Source organism: Rhagoletis pomonella, unplaced genomic scaffold, assembly GCF_013731165.1.
Source record: "Rhagoletis pomonella isolate Grant_MI unplaced genomic scaffold, Rhpom_1.0 Rhpom_scaffold_00003, whole genome shotgun sequence".
Taxonomy (NCBI): domain Eukaryota; kingdom Metazoa; phylum Arthropoda; class Insecta; order Diptera; family Tephritidae; genus Rhagoletis; species Rhagoletis pomonella.
Window position 1 is genome coordinate 43273387 of NW_023458557.1, and position 24994 is coordinate 43298380.

Below are 24994 nucleotides of genomic sequence, written 5' to 3' on the forward strand. Positions count from 1 at the left end.
CCGTCTCCGAGTCAATGGCAATGAAAAGTATCATGGTGGTTTTGTTATTCTTGTTGTTGCTTTTTTTACATGTAAAGAGGACTGAAATTAGATAAGTACGATAATAACATAATATAAAACGAGCATGAAAACCAAAATAGACCATTGGAAACCGTAACGAAAGGAAACTAAATTTAAATGCTGTGTCGTCGAGGCGTTTGCGGTAATTCGCGTGCGGACTATGTGGATTTCGAACGCTTCGTTGCCCAGTTGTTTGGTTGGCTACTAGTTGATGGTGGCCGTGTGCAATATTGTTTATATTTTTGGCGTTATTTATTATTGTCAGAATTTTCATCATGGGCTAATAAGCGACGGTGGCGGCTGCAAAAATCCGATAAATGGGAAGAAAAGGGACAGGCACTTGTTTGCAATAGAAAAGAGGGGCGAGGAGACAGCGAGGGAAATGAATGGAAATCGCGAAGACTTGCCATTAATTTAAACAAAAGAGCGTCGGCAGTGCCTAGAACACAGAAACAATAAGTTCAACTACGAGGACGTCTTTGGCCAACGAACAGCAATGTTTTTGGAAAACAAGCAACAACAAAAAACAATAAAAACTAGCGAAAAAATAATAATTTAAATAAATAAAAAGCATCAGTGTTACTAATAGAGGCACATTACAAGGGGAATATACATATACATGTACAAATAGTTACGGTCAAAAAAGTAGTAGTAGTTGTAGTAGTATATATATATTTAAATTTATGTTGAAATCTTGTGGTAATTTGTAAATGCATTCATTTTTAAAGTGAACTAGTTGCTCGAGAAGTGCCCCTTATTGCAGCAGTAAGACTTAAAGAAGCCGGCTTATAGATCGAGGAAACCTCAGGCCATTTGGTTATTCGAGGTATATCGTCGATTATCTCTAAACCTATCAGCACGGACTATTGTATAGTAGCGTGGGCCGAAAGTCCGCTTTTTTAGAATTTTGATTGGTAATAGCAAAAATATGGTTCCTTATGCTCTTAAAAAAGCTCTGTGTGAAATATGAAAATTTTTGGTCAATATCCTAGGTTCGCCCAAGTCCATCAAAGTTCAAGTACTAAAAGAATTTTTTTCTTAGCTAACTTCGATTCTCTACAAAAAGGGTCCATGTACCAAATTATGTCGGACTAATACTTTCGAAGATTATTGCAATTTTAGTAAAAAAATGTATTAAGCCATTTATTTATTAATTTTTATTTTTATGAGCATATTGAACTTTGATGGACTTGGGCGAGCCTAGGATGTTGACCAAAAAATTCCAAATTTCATACAGATTTTTTTGTAAGCATACTGAACCATATTTTTGCTATTACCAATCAAAATTCTAAAAAAGCGGATTTTCGGCCCACGCTATTGTATAGTTCCTCACTTTTGATAACAAATACTAAGTTGTGATAGCAATACTAGAGGATACCATATGCCTAACACTAATAAGTTTTTTCACCTGAAATGAGGCTAGAGATATCTTTACGACTCCCCTACACTGTAAATCAATCGAAAGTGTTGACCATCCAAGAAACAACAAGGAGCCTTAAATCAAAGCCCCACCGAGAAGAAAAAAGTTTTCAGTAGCCAATGAATACTGGAAACCATCAGGATTTCTCGCAAGCAAAGCGCTCCCATCACCGCATTAGAGCCACCTAGCTTAATTGTGTTTAGTCCATGAGATAAAAACAGTAAAACGGCCGTTTTAACAAAAATCACTACACTGAAAATAAAATTAAAAGAGCTACGAAAAACTTTCGTAGTCTTGGTTTTTGTACAATGTACGAAACTTTCGTTCATAATACGAGCACATTTTTCACAACGAAACAAGATTTTACGAACCATACGTAAATATAACGAAAGGACTTTCGTAAGGCATTTTTTCAGTACAATTAACGAAATCATACGTTTGTTTTACGAAACACATTCGTAAAGCACTGAACAAATCTCTGTATGAGTAAATTTGTATATTGTAGGAAGGCATTCGTAATATTTACGTATGGTTTTAAAATTTACGAAATCTACAATTCTGTATTCGTACAATTTAGTTAATACTTTCGTATAAATTTCTAATGCAGAAACATGTTTTTTAAATTCGTACAACATACGAATATTTTCGTACAATATACTAAATTGCCGGTAGTTTAATATTTTGTCATATTTTTATGTATCGCGTGTCATTGCGGAATCAGTTGTTGGCTGTTGTGAGACGTATAATATAATTTTAAATATTAAAGCTGTGGATATTATGCTTTTAAGCATACAATGTTTTTAACATCGCCTACGCTGCGCCTTTCGCTGCAATGTGGGACTTGATAAATAGGTAATTTCATCAGTTACCTATCAACGGCCAGCAGCACTACTGAATGAAATAAAAAGTAAGTACATGTATGATTTTTCACTGAAACTTGCTTTTCAGACGCCTTATAATTTTCCTTTAATCTATAGTCGGCAAGGAAACAAATATCGATGAAGCTGTGAATCTGTCAAGTACCTCTACATAAAAATACTATAATGTATAAGAAAGTAAAACCAGTATTTTTATATTCTTTCATATTTTATATCTTAACACTTCGCATTAATATACTTTATTGAATGAAGCCTAAGCAATGAAAAAATATGTAGTATGGAACCTATCCGCATGCATATAAATAAAAGACTTAAGTTTTATTATAGCTTGTTTAGCTGAGGGAGAGCGGGAGACCAGGTTTAGAGTTGTGGTCGAGTTAGTATCGAGCTCAATGAGCCCGTATGGTTTATAGGTGCACATCAAGGTAAGCACGCACTCCATATGCCTGCTATGCGAGAGAGAGAGAGTGAGATATGCCGGCAGGCTGATGAACGGTAACGCAAGATGTGACCCTTTTACCATATATTAATTGGGGGACTCCATTGAAGGAGTCATGCTCTAGCTGCCGTAGGCTGCTGTGCAATGAGCTGGGATTTATTCAGGGATGCATTTATGCAGATCCCCAGTGTGGCTTGTAAGCCATAGCTTACTACCATACCAAAAATAGTCCGGGAGTGGAGTGAGAGTGATGCTTAAAGCATCGTGTGATAGCCAAGCTGGGTTGGCATTGACCATCGTGATGAGCCAAGCTGATTTAGCGTTGACTATGGGGTGAGAGAGGTGTCAAGCATAGGAGGATTGACCCTAGTGATGAGCCAAGCTGGAGTTGACCATTGGGGGACTCCATTGGAGGAGTCTTGCTCTAGCTGCCGTAGGCTGCTGTGCAATGAGCTGGGATTTATTCAGGGATGCATTCATGCAGAGCCCCAGTGTGGCTTGTAAGCCGTAGCTTACTACCATACCAAAAATTACTCTGGGAGAGGAGTGGGAGCGATGCTTAAAGCACCGTGTGATAGCCAAGCTGGTTGAGCGTTGACCATGGCTGGAAATAACACCGACTTATCACTTCACTAAGTTCCGCGAAGAGATATTTGAGAATTGCATAAAAAATGCATAGCCAATTAAGAACGAGTGAATTACTTTTAAACACAAGTGCGTGTGTTTGTTCGCTGCACTTGGTTTTGTGCGGGAGTGCAATACAAGCGCGTGTGTGTGTTCGCTGCACTTGGTTTGTGCGTGAAATGCAATACAAATGCGTGTGTGAGTTCGCTGCTTCTTTGTTTATGCGGGAAATGCATAAGTCGCTTAAACGTCCTGGCTCCCTAGACGACTTGATCGTCTAGTAGACTGTATCATAAGCCGTGGGTGATCCGGCTCGAAGGACCATGTTTAGCTGAGGGAGAGCGGGAGACCAGGTTTAGAGTTGTGGTCGAGTTAGAGTAGTAGAGGAGGTAGGGATTACCTTTATGAGTGGTTATTTATCGAGCTCAATGAGCCCGTATGGTTTATAGGTGCACATCAAGGCAAGCACGCACTCCATATGCCTGCTATGCGAGAGAGAGAGAGAGAGAGAGAGAGAGAGAGAGAGAGGGTGAGATATGCCGGCAGGCTGGTGAAGCGGCAGCGCAAGATGTGACCCTTTTACCATATAATAATTGGGGGACTCCATTGAAGGAGTCATGCTCTAGCTGCCGTAGGCTGCTGTGCAATGAGCTGGGATTTATTCAGGGATGCATTTATGCAGATCCCCAGTGTGGCTTGTAAGCCATAGCTTATTACCATACCAAAAATACTCCGGGAGTGGAGTGAGAGTGATGCTTAAAGCATCGTGTGATAGCCAAGCTGGGTTAGCGTTGGCCATCGTGATGAGCCAAGCTGGTTTAGCGTTGACCATGGGGTGAGAGAGGTGTCAAGCATAGGAGCATTGACCCTTGTGATGAGCCAAGCTGGAGTTGACCATTGGGGGACTCCGTTGGAGGAGTCTTGCTCTAGCTGCCGTAGGCTGCTGTGCAATGAGCTGGGATTTATTCAGGGATTCATTCATGCAGAGCCCCAGTGTGGCTTGTAAGCCGTAGCTTACTACCATACCAAAAATTACTCCGGGAGTGGAGTGGGAGCGATGCTTAAAGCACCGTGTGATAGCCAAGCTGGTTGAGCGGTGACCATGGCTGGAAATGTCACCGACTTATCACTTCACTAGAATTGCATAAAAAATGCATAGCCAATTAAGAACGAGTGAATTAATTTTAAACGCAAGTGCGTGTGTTTGTTCGCTGCACTTGGAAATGCATAAGTCGCTTAAACATAGCTAAATAACCTTTTTTATAAATTTTAAACTACAGTGTAGTCAAAATATTCTTCTTCTTTCGTAGAATGTATGATTGCTTTTATTATTAACACTACAAAAAACATGACTCAAATTATAGCACAACACTTTCATTATATTTTAATCATCGTTTTGCAAAACATTTTGTTGAACAAAAACGCTTAAAATTAACGATAAAAACAAAATAAAAGTGTTGTGTTATAATTCGTAATATGTTTTTTACAGTGTGGAGAATGAAAGCAATCGCATATTCTACGAAACAAGCGCAGATATTACGAAAATAGTTTCGTTAAATATACGAATTATTTCTGTGTATTTAAAAAAAAAAATCGTAAAAAAAATAAGAAATAGCGCGAAATTCTTTAGTAAATAGTACTAAATTCTTTAGTAAATAGTACGAATGCATTCGTTAAATGTACTAAAGATCTGATGCCTTATGTTTTCGTAGTATGTACGAAAACGGTTTTGTACAATCAACGAAAACTTTCGTGGCTCAAAATGACGAAAAATTTCGTAAGATGTACGCAGGTTTTCGTTATATTTACGCAGGTTTTATTTTTAGTGTACCTTACACCCATCGGACTTAAAAATTCTTCTGTATTTCATGAATTTCATTGGAGATCCTTATGCAAAGAAATCCATATTAGTACATTCTTGTTTTTTATGTCAATAAAAAAGGCGTTTATATCAATTTTCTACCAAACGGAGCAGCTTTGATTCCACAAGTTTTTTCTTTGTTCTTATTTGTTTGAGCATTTTATACAGAGCTGGGTCGTAATGATTCCTTTAGGAAGTAAATTACTCTCAATTCCAAATTGCAAGGAATTGTAATTAGTAATCAATTCCTTCAGTCCACAGCAAAGGAATTGATTCGTTTTTCAATTCCTTACTGACAAGTAAGTTCAAAGTATTTTCTTGTTTTAAAATTGATTTTTTTCCCGATTCCTTTGAAATGAATTGAGAATGTAATACATTTTTTTTTTGAATTCAGTTGAAAGAAATTGAAAAACAAGTAATTTAGTAAAAAATTTTTTTTAAAGACAAGCTTTTATTAGTGGTTAATGCAAACAATGGACCCCTGCATCATCTAACGGTGGAGTAATTTCTTTCCATAAATACGGCGTTTCCAACATTCCAAACAACTGCTTCGCCACCTATCGGGTAATTTTTTTTTGTAGTTATTCCTTTTCATGTAGGTAATATATTCGCATTCGAAACATGGGCGTCGCCAGGATCGAATTTAGGAGGGGCGGGCGCAACATATAAAAAAACCCCAAAATTTTCATCTTTACACATTCATGTTTCTGGCATGCGGGAGACGATATGTACTTGCCGATTTGTTTAAAAAAAATTATTTGAAAAGCAGACGTCTCGGTTGCTCAGCAAACCGGTTAATCGTTTCTGCAATTATTTCATATTGATTCTCTAAAACAAATTTTCGATGTATTCTTAAAATGCATAAACATAAAGGTAAATTTTATAGGAAATTAAACTAACAATTTATTAAAACTAGTAGTAACCCCCGAAATAGGAGTGAGTACCCCCCGATACGAGTAACTACAAGTAATTACTCCATACTTTCTTCAAGTACTGAGTACTTTTTGTTCGAATTCTTCCCGCAATTACTTAGGTGGGTATCGAGTACGCGATTAAAGTATTACTTGCTTTTCCAAAAACTCTGAATTTCGGTTCTGACAATATATGAATCATGCTGTTGTGGTTTTTGCACCACGTTAAGTTGGCTAATAAAGAAAGTGTCAAATCCTGCTTTCCCGTACTAGTAAATTATTGAAATTTTGCAAGATACTAACTTGTGGCTACTTTTTCGGTAAGTTTTGGTCGGAGAGTACTCGAACCGATTCTGTTTTCTTCACATGACATAAGTATTTACAATGAGTTCGATATGAGTAAGTATCGAGTACTTCTCTCCGATACATTTGTGGCATCGATACTTGTCTTCAATATTTTTAAAGAGTACAAGTATCGAGTACACGGTCGTATCGGAACAACACTATGTATTGCTAGACACCTGATGACCCAAAATAATTTTTAAGTTCTTAAAAGACATAACTCTACTCTAAGTTTCGTGCAGTGGGCCATGAGAAAACCGTCATCTTTAAGGTATAGTCCAACCTTTCACAATATCTGGCATTAGTCTTAATCTGAAACGCAATAATCATTTAAAATTTGCGCCGTTTATGGTGAAAAGCATTTAATATCACACTTTCAAACTAAAGCTTTCTTAACCCTAGAAGCCGAATCTATTTGGAAGTAACGTAAGGCCTTAACATACGCCTTAGAGGCTTATGTACTTAAAAGATAACTTGTGAGCTAAAATATACTTAGTCCTGCCTTACTTTTTAAAGAATATTGAAGTTGTGAGTTTGACTAATAATAAAGCATAGTTTTATTAATAAAAACTATAACCACATTTATTTAAAACAACAAAATAAAAAGTAAATTTTGTGCTAAAATTAAAAAAGGACCCATTCCGTATACACCTCGTAGACGTAGATTATACTTTTGGGGTTAACCCTTTCAGTACAATTTTAAATATGTATACCGGCTAATTTTGGATCGTTCATTTTAAAAATCACATACAAAAATGTGTAAAGCTTTGAGGTTTGCGGTCATTCAGGGTCCTTTTTAATGGTCAGTGATATGCTAGGTGTTTAAAAAAGAAAGGGATCTCAGCTATTTTTATTTTTTGCTTTCGTGAAATGTAGTTCAAAACTATGAATAATACCTAATAACTTTTCCGAATCTCAATTCTACGGAAATATGGTCAATATTTTTCAATAGATTATGTTACTCACTATCGACTTTTCTGCCGCCTTTTACTTTTTTGACAAACATGGTCAACTGCAACTGCAGCTTGCACTTTAGTTTGATATATAACTCAATTCTGTGGCTGCTACAGATCGGCCTAACTAATTCGTATGACTGAGCGATTATATATAGATACTAAAGGCCTGAACTACAAAACATAGCGACATGTAACACATCATGCAAGTGCCAGTTTATATCATGTCGCTTATACATGTTTGAAAGTGATATATGAAGACACTGCCGAATAAATTCAAATCAAATCATGCATCAAATTTATGCATGTCAACAAAAGGAACACATGCGACATATTCAGCATTATTATTTACATTGTATATACGGGAAGAGATTTTCCAAATTTTGCAACCTCCTACTATAGTAAAATTTATTAAACAATTATCTAATTAAAAATCACAACAGCTGAGCTAAGAAGCAATGACATGCTAAAACAATATGTTTGAGATGGAATTACATGGCATAGCAATGCATGAAATTTTTGAAAATGACATTTTAATAGACACGCTGGGAAGAAGTTAAGAAAATGTTTGAATTTATATTTTGTTACCTACTTCACCGATTTGAAATCTGAAAAACTATACCTTTCATGAGCATGAAATGGTATTATAACTTTGGTCCGATATTTGTAAGTACCAGAATAAGAAGAGATAGACTCATGAAAATGTGTACTTATGTATGTGGCCAGAACATCGAGCTGAGCCGACTTAGGCATATGGCAACCGAACTTCACTTGGGTGGCCACTGGCTGAAATGGTTTTACATATGGCAACTGCAAGCTGGCAACTGAGTTGCTATATTGGCAACTGCATTTTTGTGGTCGCTACGGTAATAATCGAAGATTGTATACCTACATATAGGGTAAACTTCAAAGTCTAGGGGGGCTCGAGCCCTCCTCCACCCTACCCCTACGTAGCGACGCCCATGATTCGAAATATGAGCCATATCGGTCCATAAATACGGGGTTTTTAGGGTGTCGAACCCTAGCGGATTAGTTCATCTTTAACATTGCATTGTCATCGGGTACTGAGCTAAGTTAAAAGTTCAAAGTCTTAGCTCATCGGGATGTTAGTTAAAAATTAATTGCAAGATTTGATTACACAAAGATGAAACATAGAAATGTTTGTAATCAAATTTTCGCTTCCAATTCCATTCCTCAAAGTAATTTAAAAAGTAATCAAAAAAATATATTCAATAATTTTTTGACTGTTGAATAGCAATCGCTTTCTTTAAATTCTTAGTTGCTTACTGCCTTGAATAAGCAACTTCTACATAAGTAGTATCACTAATTGGACTTTAAGATAGCCGAAGAGCTTAACCTGTAGCTTTTCAAATTATGGGGTAACCGTTAAATTATCCGGATCCTACCGAAAACGCGCTTCGCGGCATAAAAGACCCGTATATTTCGAAGCAGGCATAACCAGAAAAGTCTTTGATTTACTTTGCAAGAAAATAGATACAATAATTTTAGGCCAATGTGTGGTTTTGATTTTAATCTTTGACCACAATTAAAACTCCAAATTTCACATTCGTGAACTTCAGTTTCTCAATTACTTTTACAATTCCTTTGAGTAATTGAAAAAAAGACCAAAAATACTCTTGCAATACTGGTATAGGATTCTTGAAAACCAATTTTTTTTCATCGGAAAACTATGTTTCTCTTCAGAAGATTTCCAATACTAATACCCAATTTTTTATTTACCGACTTCCAAAAAAGGAGGAGGTTATCAGTTCGTCGGAATATTTTTTTAATTTTTTTTTTATTTTTTTTATGTATGTTACCGCATAACTTTGGACCACGTCAACCGATTTCGATAATTCTTTTTGCATCGGAAAGGTAGTGTCTCAGAGGTGGTCCCATACTAATCTGGTTAAGATACGATCAGCGGATCATGAGATATATATATATATATATATATATTTTTTATATGAGAGTTGAAGTCGGTTTTTTTTTTGCTAAAAATTACTTGTTTTATATTACATGTAGTACTCACGATTTATTGTGGGTCCCCCATTGCATTTTTTTGTGATTTTTGCGAAAATAGTTAGTAATGAAAACTGGCTAAATAAAAAATTTATGATTATTTCTTACTGGAAGTCTCCTGAAAATTAACAGAGTTTTCCGATCGATAAATATTGATTTTCAAGAATTCTATACCATTTCTACGAAAAAGTTTTTTTCCAAATATAAAATATATGGAAAACTTTGAGCGCTTTGAGCGATCTCTAAATATTTTATGATTTCAAAATAAAACCACAGGGGTATATTTTTTTGGCATAGAACAAACCTATGGGATGAGACCACCCTAATGTACATATACATGTGTACATTAGGGCACCCATCGAAAATGCTTTTTTTTTTGGAAATTTCAAGAACCTGCCCCCTAATTTTATTCGTTTTTATTAGAAATATTATAGACTATTTTTATAGATTTTTTAAAGGTCATTTAGAGGTCGCGACCTGTCGCCCCTACTTCCCCTAAAAAATAGCTAGCTTTGAGTTTTTTGAAATAACCGTTACCTTGGTGGAGCCCGTGGTTTTTTTCCGATTTCAAAAGATATTGAAGACGGAACTGGAGGAGGCTAAGCACAATGTGTATACCAAATTTGATTGTGATCGGTCAAGTAGTTTTTGGAATACACATGTATCGTATAAGTGGGCGGTGTCACCCCCATTTTCCTAAAATTTTTGGAAAAACCAACTTTTTGCAAAAGAGCGATTGTATATAGCAATTTTGAATAACTATTGATGAATTCCTTAGCCACACTGCTCAAAAAATCTGAAAGTCCGGTACATAAGATATATAAATTCAAGGCCGTATTTAAGAAAGGTCGCCTAACTTTGACAATTTTTATGTGATTGTAATAAATGAGCTATCAGTTTATTTAGAAATAGATTTAAATTAAAACAGTACAAAATATTTTGAAATGTGAAAATTATCGATGGTCAAAATTAAAAAAATAAGAGAAATATGGGTTTTTTATTTTACCCCATAAAAAATTCCAACAAGCCAAGTTCGACAATAGATTATTATATACATTTTAAAGGCCTATCAGGCATGTTCTGAAAATCGCGCGATTTAAAATCGGATCCGAAATGGCAATTCGCACGATTTCATTTTGGGTGTTCTGTAATTCGTTCGATTTTATTTAAGTTCGAACTTAACTTCGAAACAGCTGATTTCCCGTTGGCAATTAAACAAACCAAATGACAAAAGAGTTCGTTGGCATAAAATACAAAATAATTTGAAAGCAAATGGATTTCATTAAATAAGTACAATGTTTTTATGGCTGCTTAAGTGTTGAGCGAACGGGAGCGACATTACCAAAATAGAATCGATAGACGGTATTTAAGAGACAACTCTAATCCCCTCAGTACACCGGATTCTACGTAAGTTTTGCTTAAACGGTTATACTCATTGTACTCATAAGTTTTTTATTTACTTTAGATTCGTTTCCACCTATCGCTTAAACAAATGTGCTTTTTTAGAAGTACTCAATGAAGTAACAACTTTCGTCAAAGAAACGTCCATACCAATTATACTAAAATTGGCAGCAAGCCTTAGATTTCGCAGAAGGTTCGTATCAACGTTCAGTCGGAAAGGATGCCGATATTGCTTTGGGTAGAAGCACAGTATCAAAAATATTATCCGAAATGGTTAATGTATTGGAAAATGTTTTGTGTCCTAAGTGGATTAAGCTGAAAATGTCTGAAGAGGATTCCAGAAAAACGAAATTTAATTTTGTGCATAAATTTGGGATTCCAGGAGTAATAGGTGTATTGGTGGAACCCATGTTGCTCTGGTAAAGCCTTATGAGAACGAACATCTTTTTTTTTAACAGAAAAGGTTTCTTCAGCATAAATGCAATGATTGTAAGAATGAATTCAAATTGTGTTTGTAAATTTTTTAAGTCTACTTTTTTATATTACATATTTGTGATTCTGATATGACAATACGAGCGGTAGATGCAACTCGGCCTGGCGCAAGCCATGATGCTTTCGTATTTAGCATGAGCAGTGCAAAACAATATTACCTCTCGCCGTATTATGCTGGTAACCGAGGGTCTTTGCTACTGGGAGATTCTGGATTTGGCTTAGAACCATTTTTATTGACTCCATATAGAAACCCCGATCCAGAATCACCAGAACACAGATTCAACCAGCAACATGCAAAAGCACGTAACATCGTAGAGCGAGTTATAGGAGTTCTAAAAAGTCGGTTTCGTTGTTTGAAAACTACCTTACCATATATGCCAAAGGAAGCAGTGAAGATAATAAATGTGTGTTGCGCACTACATAATATATGTAGGCGTAATCAAATAGATGATATTGAACCGGAATATTAGAAACCGATTCTAATGATGAGGAAATAGCTGAAAATGAGGAAAGCAGTACTTTGAATAGTGTTGGTCGAAATTTAAGAGACTCTATTAGAAATTTAATATTATGAAACATAAAATTTATTCATTTTAAAATTAAATACATAAAAGTTGTATATCGACACCTGAGGTGGAGGATCGACCTATCTCGGCAGCCAGTTCGAAAACGCCCTATCCCAGAAAACTTTTCAAGAACGCCCCACTTCAGAATTTGATTAAAGAACTCCCTATTTCAGAATTTTATTGAAAAACACCTTATCTCAGAATTTGGTCGAAGAACGCCCTACCTCAAAATTCGGTTCAAAAACACCCTATCTCAGCTGAAAATATATTGAAAATGTGTTGAGATCGGGCGTTTTTGAACCGAATTCTGAGATAGGGCGTTCTTCAAAAAAATTCTTATAGGGAGTGTTTCAATAAAAATCTGAAATAGTGCGTTCTTCAATCATTTTATGAAGTAGGGCGTTCTTGAAAATTTTTCTGAGATAGGGCGTTTTCGAACTGGCTACCGAGATAGGTCGATCTTCCACTCAGGTGTCGATATGGAGTTTGTATTCATTTTGACGACTCTATCTCAAGCATTTTCATTTTTATTTGCACTTTTTCATGTTGCAACTGCTCCATTCTGATGTGATATCTTCTTTTTTCCTCCAAACTTTGCGCTTTCAACCGATTTTGCTCTGCCAACAACTCGTTTTGCTTTTCAATAGCACGACGAAGTCGTCGAATATCGTCCCTTTCCCCTTCATGCGATTTTACAATTTTTTGGTGGCTTTTGCAAACGTCATCCAACGTGGTTGAAATTCTTTCCATGCAAGAGGCTTGTGTTGTCATGCATGTCTGGAGGCAGTCTTGTGTTTCGGAGGCGCGTGGCCTTTTTGCTGCTCTCGGGGTAGCCACGGCTTCCCTACTTGTTTGCGGAGTTCTTCCTCCGACTCACTGGCGATGCAGCTTTCTTCGGCTCCAAAACTCCTGGAATGATTAATGCCCTCCACAGCCGCGAAAATTCCGCAAGTTCTGGCAACACATTCTTCATTGGGCGTTAATACATGTTTATTAAAGGGGCCACTCATAAAAGGGGTTGTCCTCGATTCCAAATTGTTATGGGCAACCTTTTTACGGAAGCATCCCTTCCAGTCAGACCATATCTAGAAAAATCAGCTCAAAATACAATAATTTTAATACTTGATTAAATATAACTTGTTTTTTTCCATCAATTAACGTCCTTCTGGGGAGGCCCTTCTGCATTCAGCAATGTGGTCAGTTCCTTCCACTTTTCTTCAACAGCAACTCTGTCGCCCTTCGAAAAATTATTTGCCAGATCTGGATGAGATTCCATGAATTGATTTAAAATTAGCTCTTGCTTGGAGTTTTTGTGTTTTCCCCTAAAAGTTTTTAAATAACAACTTAAATTTACACATAAGCAGCTAATTTGAGTAAGGACTTACATTGTTATAAATATTATTTCAACAAAACGTTTATTAGACTTCCAAACCGCTATCATTTAAGTTGACGAATATAAAACGGGAAAATTGTAACGATTTCGATTTCCAGAACAGGGTGACAAAACGATTTGCTCATGTTCGAAAAAAATGAAAACGGTACGATTTACAGGACATGTCTTAGAAAACGGAAAATCCGAAAATATCACCCGAAAACGATTTGCAGAACATGCCTGTATATATCCTCTTCTTAGATCATAAAATAGTCACTCAAAAACTCAAAATCTACGAAATCGTATTTTCTGACCTAAATCAACAGGTCGTGACCTCTAAATGACCTTTAAAAAATCTATAAAAACAGGCAATAATATTTCTCATAAAAACGAACAAAATTAAGGGGTAGGGTCTTGAAATCTCCAAAAAAAAAAGGCATTTTCGATGGGCACCCCAATGTACATAAGGTATCAGCTGACTATCTCTGTTTGTTTTCACTAGGCATTTTTGTGACTTTCGCTTACTGAATACCCAAATCATCTGAAGTCACAAAAAGAGTCACTAATTTATAGTCGGCAATTTAGTCGTGTGGAATGAGAATGACCTAGTCTTTCATAAATTGCATAATCATAGCTTTAGTTATAATAAATTTTTTAAGCATAAGCATCGTGCATTATAAAGTGCCAATAATACTGTTTTATTGCAACGGGCTCAATCGAGCATAATTTAGAAATTCTATTGATGCCATCTTTCAGAATGCCTCCGCTCTAAGCCATAGCACGAAAACTGTAAGCTATGTTTAGAGAATAATTGCTTATGTATCCTTAAGTTTGCGTTTTAAAATTAAAAGGTAATAATTTTTACTGTGCTCGCTAGTGTAAAAAATTTTTCTGTCTCTTGAAATTAAATGAATGAACCGTTTGGCAAATTCCCCCGACTTAAGCCCCATTTGGTGTAGGAAATTTACTCGGCTAAGTACAAGCCGATGAGTAATATGGCATTGAAAAATCTTCTGGAAGTTTGATCGGAGATTGAATTAAGGACGAAATTTTGAAAAATCTTGTTTCGTCAATTTGTTACCGAATACAAGAAATTACTTATAATTACGCCTTATAAGTGCTACCAGTTTCTTAGCTATAAATTCAGTTTATGATATTAACTATAAAAGCCCTTAAAATTTCACGTGTGGGATATTTTACTCCAGAATCAAGTGTTAATTATAACTATGTCGTCGGAACACTTACAACAGCTTACTTAAGTATAAAATTCTCTTAAAAAATACCATACAATTTCTTAGTTCGTGAATAAATGTGACTGGTGGGACACTGAAAAGAACTCTATTTTACCTTTATGCACTCAAAGATGAAATTTAACCAAAACACTTAATTTTCAGGAAAGCTGTTTTTGTGTTGTAAAATATGAACTATATGCTTTCGTTTTCAACAAAAATTATGCTGTTATAATCTCCACAGAAATATTATAAAATATTTAAAGTTGTAACTCGTGGGACAGGTCCTTGTGACTAGTGTAAAGTTATCATGTATGAAGTAAAAGTTGCCATAAACAAAAATTACATCTTTTAGCTTTTTTACGATTTTTCAACTCATTAATGAAACGTAGTCATTAAAAGAGGTTACTACTGAAATATAGAAAATTAGGGAATTTCAAAATTTATATAAAAAATAGTAAACGGATTTTAAAATATTATATATTTAAAAATTAAACTTATTTCATATATGTATATAAAAAATAAACATTAATATGAAATAAATTTAACGAAATAATGGCCTAATATATGTACATACATATGTATAAATATGCACGGTAAATTTCACAAATCAGTGGGGCTATTTTCAAACAAGTTAGCAACAAATATCGTATCGCTATCTCAACCTTGCACCATTCAACACATACGTCGCACATAGGGGTATTTGAACGATTTAGGCGGCCAAAAACCAATTTGACAAAATTTTGAAGGAAACTTAAAAAATTAGTCACATTCAATAAAGAATATTCCAAATAACATTTCCCAGTCCCCCTCACTTTTCTAAATGGTACAGCGAACGCTCACCGTCGACCGGAAACGCTGCATATAAATAAATTTTCGCTAAGTTAATATTTTAATCTATGCATTGTATTCTTAAAAAGTAGTGATGGATCCGCATACAGAAGGTAATAATGGATTTAAGTGTTAAATTTTTTTTTATCATTTTATTACGCAAAAGTTGAAATTAAATGTAACGAAAATAACGGTTTTCAACGAGTGTGTTTTTTTTTTTTTTGAATATTATGGAATTTGTTGTATCCCCGGGAGAGATCGCGTTATTATTCTTTGTTCAATTGAAAGCTTGGAAATTTGGCTAATGTAGTGTGAAAAGATAGCCCGCAGAAAATTTCAGATAAGTGGTAATTATTTATGTACTTAGAAAATGTATTAACGAAAAGTGTAAAAACGCAAGTAGTTTATAGTTACACTACTTTGGATCTATTTTAACAATAAAATTAAACTCTTTAGATGAATTTGAGGTGGCTGAACCAGAATATGAACCCAATTAAATAAAAAAAATTTCGGTCCTGTTGCTGGAAATCTGCGGGAATGTAAGGCTTACCCAACTATGTTATGTATTTCGGAATAAACATTTGCTTTCCTTTACATTGATGTTATATAAGTGATGATTAAAGTAATAGTTTTGGGTATACAAGCGTTTAAATTTAGATAAATGTCAATTTAGATAAATCTACGATATTTAAGTAAATATTGTATCCAAGTTGTTGAAAATTGGTATGCGAAGTAAAATCTTGAAACAAATTAGGATCATTATGAAGTTTTTGGAAAATGGCAATGGCCCCACCCACTTAGGATGAAACACTGTATCTCAGTATCCGCTTCACCAATCCGTACCAAACTCGGTATGAGCCTTGTTTAGGCTATTATCTCTGTAAAATACCTAACATATCTACTAAAAATCTTTGAAATAGGGCGATAACCACGCCCACTTTCCTAATGACGGTAATTTACATAAACGCGAAAACTGCGCTAAATCAATAAATACTCAAGCTAATTCACTCAAAATCGATTTTTGGAATAACCTCTTGTCATTAAATTAGATTATTATAATCTTTTGGATAACGGGCGTGGCGCCGCCCACTTATGACCACAAATGTGTATCTCGGTAACCGATTTATCAATTTGTACCAAGCTCGGTACACTTAATAACCTTGGTATGGAAAAGCAATACGTTGAAAATATTTCAGTAATTGAGGACGCTAATTTACTCCAAGTTAATATTTACAAGATTCTCTTAACAATAAATAAGACTGTTATATTACTGTTATTATTACAAAAATGTAGTTACATATATTACATTTTCTTACCTATACTGTGATAGTACATATTTGAATTATCTAATTCTCTAAATTAAAACTGAATTTGGTTTCTTAAAACGGTGGCAACCCTGGGAGGTTTCTTAAAGATAAAGTCTTTTCAAAGCTATTTCCATTGATACCCATATTGCAGCAATTCATTTAACCAATTGAACAAAAATGTTTAACAGGTGGCAACTCTGTTAATGTTTTAACATAGATATAAACCTTCTCCTCGCCGAGACGAGCGTGTTCCTACAATCAGACCACGGCAACATGAAGTCTATCGATGTCAAACGTTAAGCAACTTTATTTTCATTGTTTTGATGGAAGAATTGGACGTCCTCCCCTTATATATATTTGATTTTAAACATTTACAATTCTATATGTCAAAACACGTGTTTTCTAAACATTTCCAGTTGAAATATCCATAAAAATAATTTTGGCCGCATAAATCGGCCAAATACCCCTATGTGCGTCGGCCACTTGCGATAGCGATCCGAAAATTATTGCTAACACGTTTGAGAATAGCCCCACTGGGCGTAGTAGGAACACAAATATGCAAAATTTTAATTGTTAAGGTGTACTGAACTCATGTTTCTTTTAAAAATTTCATTCTCTTTCTACCAAATACAGTTTCTTGGAAAATTCAACTATTTGCAATACTCGTTTACATTGACATGTAAAAGTGCTCGCCACTATTATTTTGATCACAGATGTAAATAAATGAACGCAAATACTCGTACACACATACATATGTATTTGCTGTGTGGATATGACTCTAATATATCGCATGGTCCATGGCATTGAACGTTTTAAGCGATTTTAAATAACCTCATCAAATTTGTTTTGATGTTCAACGTGACAACAGTTTTTTGAGTCACTTTGTTTTTATGCACGCACGAACGCAAAAAAAATTGTGAACAACTAGAATTCGTATAATGGAACATGAGGCTTGATGCTTTCCAATTTAAAAGCCGAATTTCATGCCAATTTACATATGTATGCAGATAGGTTGCAGGAATGAAATTTTACAGCCCCATATGGTGTCTTGAATCCCTTTACAAAAAAGAAGCCGAACTTGTGGACAAAACTAATAGCTCCGTTAGTCAACGACGTAGCGTAAACGTAGGTTGATATCAAATTTACTGTTGATAGAGAGAGAGAAAAGCAACGGCAACGTCACCGCCATGCGGTGGTGAGTTTTCGTTAACACGCGAATCCCATAAGATAGATCGTGTCTGCGTCAACCTACGTCTACGCTACGTCGTTGACTGTTTGCGCTTTAAATGAGCTAAGTATGTTATGTCGCCTGCCTAATAGGCAAGAGCAGCTCGCTTCCGTATGAGCAGAAGGAACTCAAACGCATCGCACACATATGCATGTATGTACCAGGGTTGTTGCGAATATTGGCATTCGCATTCGCAACCGCGGAGCTTCCGCATTAATTTTAACATTCACATTCGCTTTCGCATTCGCAATAATCAATGCGGAGCTTTTGTGAATGCGAATGTTGTGCAAGTGCACCGATAAAACGTACATATATCCGGCAAACAAAATGACAATTTGTAGCCAATATTTTTTGCATTTGGTCGTGGGAGTATTTCTGTAACAAAACTGGTCAACTCTGATAAGAATGTCTTTTAACATATCGGCCCGTAGTTATAGACAAGTTAGAGGCAGGTTTTAACATTTAAAGCTGTATATTAAGATAAATACTCTTTTAACACTGTCATAGTCAACTTAAAAGACCTTTTAACATTAAAACGGCGTTTTAAATTTATTTGTATTTAAATTAAAAATACTCAGATCGATAACAAAATCGATAAAAATATCGATAACAAAATCTATAAAAATATATAATAATCGATATTCCCGAGAATACCGAAATAGTTCCCAGGTTGAGTCTGTGACTGTATCTATATCATTTTCTTTATAATTACCTTTATTTTAATCTTTCTTCCTTTATCTTCATCTTTACTCATCCTCACCTTTTTCTTAATATTTATATTTATCACTTTATGTTTATAATTTTCTACATCTACATATTCCCCTTCACCTTTTCCCTTATATTAGTAAAATGTTTAAATTTACCTTGATCTTAATTTTTGCATTTATCTTTACGCATCTTTGATATTGTTTTTATTTTTACCTTTGCCTTTATCCTTTTCTTTATCAATATAATAAAATATCTTATTTTCGGTGTATCATATTATGAATGTGCACGCTCTCTTCTTTGTCATAAATGTTCGCACACGTATGTGTACACGTATATGTCATGTAAAGAAATGCCTAACTCTTTGCTTCCACTTATGTACGTCACTTATATTTTTCAGTCTTTCAATAACCCACAAATTAAGACACTTAAAAATAAAAGTCCCTGCCAAAGTGTCTTTGCCTAAGCGAAATTTAAGCAGTTGCTAAATAATCCACAACGGAAAACTCAAAGATCGCACAGAGTGATTTGCCACGGTGAGAAACACTCTTTGCTTGAGAGATGAGTGTTTGTGTCAGTGGTAAACACCATACGAGACACTTGGTGACGGGTATTTTCGATCTCTGATCCTACCAAAAGCTGTGCAGTTTCGAAAACAGCGTTCGGTAGGGCCTTTGTGAATTAAGGTAACGATATATTGGTTTCAATCATTTCAAATAGAGCTCTTTGAGGAATTTATTTTTAGCAAAAATTTTAAAAACTGTAATTTTCTATACTTGTCGGGCAATATTTTTTTCTGTGGTAAAACTTCCCCCTATGTCTCCCTTCTTTGCTATTTAAAGTCAAAGAGTAAGCTCCTTCAATTGGGATTTTCAGCAGAAATGGTCAACGTCTGGCTATAAAGAGAAAAGGCTATAGGTCTGACCTTTAATTGGGTATGAATTACGTAACTATCTGAAACCCTCATCATCCATGATTCCAATAATTCAAATGCTTATAAAAAACGGGGTGCTTAAAAAAAATAACAATATTCTGATCCGATTCGGCTGGCATTCACGACTTTGAAAACAGAATTTTGTTAAAAATTCTAATATATGCAAAATAATAATTTATTTTCCATATCCACCTATTTAGCTCGCTATGGGCACAAATTTTTCAAACCAGTCGCAGGAGAAAGTATTAAAAATCAATTACAAGAACTAAGTTCAAAAAAACGCTGATAACGGTACAGGTTCCCCAAATTCTGAAACAGCCAAAGGAATGAGAATGAAATTATATATGAAACTTATACTTCTAAAGATATATCACCAGAATATACTGAAAATTCGCTTCAGATAGTACGCTCTTTAAAATATGTTTATGCAAGTGTTATGTATGTAATAAATAAATAAACTTTTTAACGTTTCATAAATTGCACTTTATTTATATAAAACTAACAAAGAACTCAAACATTTTTTACCGACTTCAAAAAAAGGGGAGGTTATCAATTCGTCGGAATATTTTTTCTTTTTTTATGTCAACCGATTTCAATAATTCTTTGGGGTTTGAACCCCAAAACCCACCCCTTGTGTGCGCTAATGGAATGAAGAATTCTTTTTAAAAAGCTTTAGAAAAACCTGGCTTATAATCGCTGTTTAAACAACGATCTAGATTCTTCAAGTGAAGACGAAAGTCAGGAGGATCCATCCGACATGCAGCCCCGATGCAATTCGCGCACATGTGCACAAGGGTATTATAATTTTGTTCACATAACGGTTGCTTTCAACAGTCAAAACGAATCGAGATAGATATAGACAAATGTATACATAAATGATCAGAATGAAAAGAGAAGTCGATTAAGCGGTGACTGTCTGTCTGTCCGTCCGTCCGTCCGTCTACACGATAACTCAAGCAAAAATTGAGATATCTCAACGAAATTTGGTAAGTAGGTTGCCCTTTACCCAAGGTACGTTGATATTGAAAATCGGACTGTAACCACGCCCACTTCCCATATAACGATATTTTCGAAAAATGCAAAAACCACGATAATTCAGTAAATATTCAATCGAAACTTTTGAAAATTAGTATGTTAAGTGGAATTATGGTAAAAATTAATATTGTTATACAATTTTTGCAAAATAGGCGTGACCCCGCCCACTTATGATGAAATGCTGTATCTCTGTAGCCGCTTCACCAATCCCTACCAAACTCAGACCGAGCCTTGCTGCGCCCAACTAAGAAATCTGTTGAAAATATTTAAAATCGGATAATAACCACGCCCACCTCCCATATACCGTAATTTACCGAAACACGAAAACTCCGATAAATCAGTAGTTATTGAAGCTAATTCACTCAAAATCAGGGACGTGAACCGGTTTTGAACCGAACCGGTTTTGAACCGGAAAATCGCTTTTTTCTATTAAATAACTGAACCATTAACCGAACCGAAATTTTCCACAAATGTTTGATCCCAACCGAAAACCGAACCACTTTCCATAAAGGTTTAAAGGTTCGTTTCAACCAAGTTTTAATAGATAAATGTACCCACTTTTTTCTTTTTGTTAAACATGGTAATACCTACCATGTGACAGAAAGACAGAAGAAATACGTTTATGATACAATTTTGGAAAACGGGCGTGGCACCGCCCACTTATGATCACATATATGTATCTCGGTATCCGGTCTACCAATTTATACCAAACTCGGTATGGCTATTATGCTTGCCAAGTAAAAGCAAAACGTTGAAAATTATTGAAATCAGACTAAAATTGAGGCCGCTTTTCATATAACGGCAAATTTCAGAAATGCTTGAAACTTCAATATTTCGAAATTTAAGGACGCTAAATTACTCAAAATTGATGATTGATTACCATGTTGCGGTGGCTTTCGGAAAGGTGAAAATCATATATTTAATACTTGCGCCGGGTACTTAATGTTCGGCTCCGCCCGAACTTAAAATTTATTACTTGTTTGTTTTTCGAATTGTTGAACCGAACCGAAACCCCGGTTCAAAGACCAAAACAACCGCTTTGACGAACCAATCCAAAAGTGCAAAAACGGTTAGAACCGCTGAACAGAGCCGACAAAATTTTTCATCCGGTTCACGTCCCTGCTCAAAATCAACGATTACAATAATCACTTAGCAGAAAATTTGATTATTATAAATTTTTGGACAATGGGCGTGGCTCCGCCCACTTATGACCACAAATATGTATCTCGGTAATTGGTACACCTTATCATCTTGGTACGGAAAAGCAATTTGTTGAAAATTATTCAAATCGGACTAAAATTACACCCCCTTCCCGTATAACGGTAAATTTCGAAAATACGAAAACTCCGACATTTCAAATACTGAGGACACTATAAATTAGTTAATACTTGCAACAGTCTCTTAACAATAAACAAGACTGTTATAGACATTTAGGAATTGGGCGTGGCACCGCCCACTTTATAACAACAAAGCTCGATCTCGGTAACCGCTTTATCGATTTCTACCAAACTTGATTCAATGATTTCATTAAGTCAGTATGTTATAGAAAACGTTTGAAATCGGGGGAAAACACCCCTGCTTATCATGCAAAGGTAGTTGAGAGAAAGTTGAAGCGACGATATTTGATAACTGCGCCGGGTATATACAATTCGGTTTCGCCCGAATTTATACTTCTTTACTTGTTATTACCTATAATGTTCCAATTTTTACATTCAAGTACTAAATAAAATAAACATTTTTAAAAATTATTAACTTTTCCTTTTTTTTATTTACCTAAGTAACTTAATCTACTTCCTAATTGTTTATTAACAATACTTGACATCCGCATTCGTATCCGCATCCGCGGAGGTTAGCTGCTAGACATCCGTCTAAAATTCCACATTCGCAACATCCCTAGTATGTACATAATCTGCAGTGAAACCCCAAACTAGTCAGAAAAAAATACTAGTTTACAACTAGAATTTTTTGTCAGAAAACGTTTTTCTGGATTACCGTTTAATGATTAAATACCAATATTAGCACCTTTTTAATGATTAATAACACTATGCGACAGTCAAAATCGGCATGAGATGAAACCAACGGGAAATGTTATATCGGTCAAAAACAAGTTAGACGTGGCCCGGCGTTTCGCTGGGGAATCGAGATATATCGATTTGAAGTTAGTAACTATCATATAGGGGAATATTCTTGTCAAAATGAGATACCTTCACTTAATTGTGAATAAAAGCGAAACGCGTCTATCGATTTTCATGATCTATGTCTCATTTTGCTTAAAGGTTATGTGACTTTGCGTGAAAGTAATACGACTTGCCTTTTTTCCGTTTTGGATTTTTTATGAATTAAAAAATAAAAAATTTTAATTTTTAGGCAAAAATAATTGTTTTTTTCTTCATACATTTATTTTTACCGGAAAAACTGTTGATTATATAGAAAAACGTTATATGAGATTAAAGGAATTGTAATTTTTAATTTTTTTAAATTTGTTTGAGCAAAATCGGACTAGTGGTTCTCGAGTTATGTCAAAAAAATACCACCAAAGGTGACAATTTCCCCTATATGATAGTTACTAACTTCAAATCGATATATCTTGATTCGTAGACGTGACCCAGCGAAACGCCGGGACACGTATAACTTCTTTTTTACCGATATAACTTTCCCCGGTAGTTTGAACCCTTCCCTATCACTGACCCCTACCATTTGTCTCACAGTGTAATTGATTAAAAATTTTTAATTAACTCATTAATTTTAACTACATGATTATTTTTGATCATTTTCAATTATTTTTTACTTTTTTAAATTACACGATTAATATAATTATTTGATTAATTTCAATTATCAATCGATAAACCAAACTATAGACAAAAATTAAGAATATGTATTTAATCACTGCATTAATTATTTATTTATTTTATTCTTATCCAAATCTGAAATCTTATGCGTTAATTATTACTTTTATAAAATTTTAAAAAGAAAGGACTGAAATGTGCAGTTAATGAATTTAATTTAATTTAATGAAAAGATTTATTTTTATTTAAGTTCACTCGAAAATGAACTAAAGTATGTTTTTTATTATTAACTAAAATGATTTTTTTTTCATATTTAATGTTATTAAAAAAGATGAAAAATATAGTATTTACTGTACCTGAAAGCCTTTACTTTTAATAACATTTAATGAAAAATGCATTTAAATTTATGTTCGAAAGTTTGAAATATTTATGTATTAATTTATCCTTTTAATTAATACTGAACAAATTTAACAGTAATTAGGGACAAATGTAAGGCTGCTAAATAAAAATGTGTAATATGTTAAAGTGTACTTAATCTAACGTTTTTTATTGCATATTCATGAATTCATTTTATTTTTTGATTCCCAAAGTAGTGGTTTCGGTCCATAATTGGACTAGTATTTTTCTGTCTATTTTGAACTAATATGAGGCTGCTATATTTCTGACCGAAATCTGACAATTGCCATCTCGTAGGACATCGCCATGTTAAAAATACCAGTTGATTGCATGGAAAAAAGATAGTTGGCTGACTAGTTGGGCATGCGGTTCATAATAGTTGTGAGGTAGTTTACAACTGCTACATTTGACTACAGGGTATATATGTATGTACAATATATGTACTCATATGTGCAGGGCCGTCGAGAGAAAACTCCCCAGCCAGCAGAAAATCCGAAAACCGATCCGAAAAAGGACAAAAAAGTGGATGACGTGCGGATTTTTGTCCGTTTACTGATTCCATTTCCGGATACTTTGACGACCCGTTTTCCCACTAAAGTGTGCGGCAAAAACGTATGTAGAGACAACTACCGAAAATTGTTTATGAAACGGATACGTTTTCGGCTGTTTTTTCTGTAATTTGTCTGATTGAATTTTTCGTTCAATACGCTTTCCTTTTGCACTTCACAGAACTCTTTAATGGTTCAAGAGAAATAAAATAAAATTAGGAAGCGGCTCACGGAATTCGAACTCGGCACATTCTGGAAGCTAACAAATAGCGGTACCCTCCTCTGCACGCTCAGCCACTGCCGATTACCCATGCATGCTTTCAAAAGTTTAGCTTGAGCAAATAAAATACAATCATTGCTTTCAAATGACATAATCTTTTTCGAACGTTTCGAACGTATTCCGGATACGAAAATTGATGATAACTATAGGAGTTTTTTGTATGCGTTTTCGGATACAGAAAATTGAACTAAACTGCACTGTCGGCAAAATTTACGTTTCTTTGCTGGCTGGGTAGGGCCCCGGACTGAAAAATCACGGGCCCCTCCCTATACATAATAAAAATAATAATAGATTGGCGCTTACACATATGTTAGTGTTTTGCCGAGCTTCTCCCCTATACATACGGTGACCATCCGTCCTGTATTATACGGGAC

General features: G+C 34.9%; 1 protein-coding gene and 1 long non-coding RNA gene across 7 annotated transcripts in view; one reads left to right on the top strand and one right to left on the bottom strand.

The window, feature by feature from the left end:
- LOC118735228 (leupaxin) overlaps nt 1-24994 on the bottom strand; it is a 434003-nt gene that overhangs the window by 163732 nt on the left and 245277 nt on the right. The gene's annotated exons all lie outside the window — the stretch shown is intronic.
- Nucleotides 2347-2679, top strand: LOC118735231. Its single transcript, XR_004992542.1, has 2 exons — nt 2347-2387; nt 2458-2679. It is a non-coding gene; the product is annotated as an uncharacterized LOC118735231 (long non-coding RNA).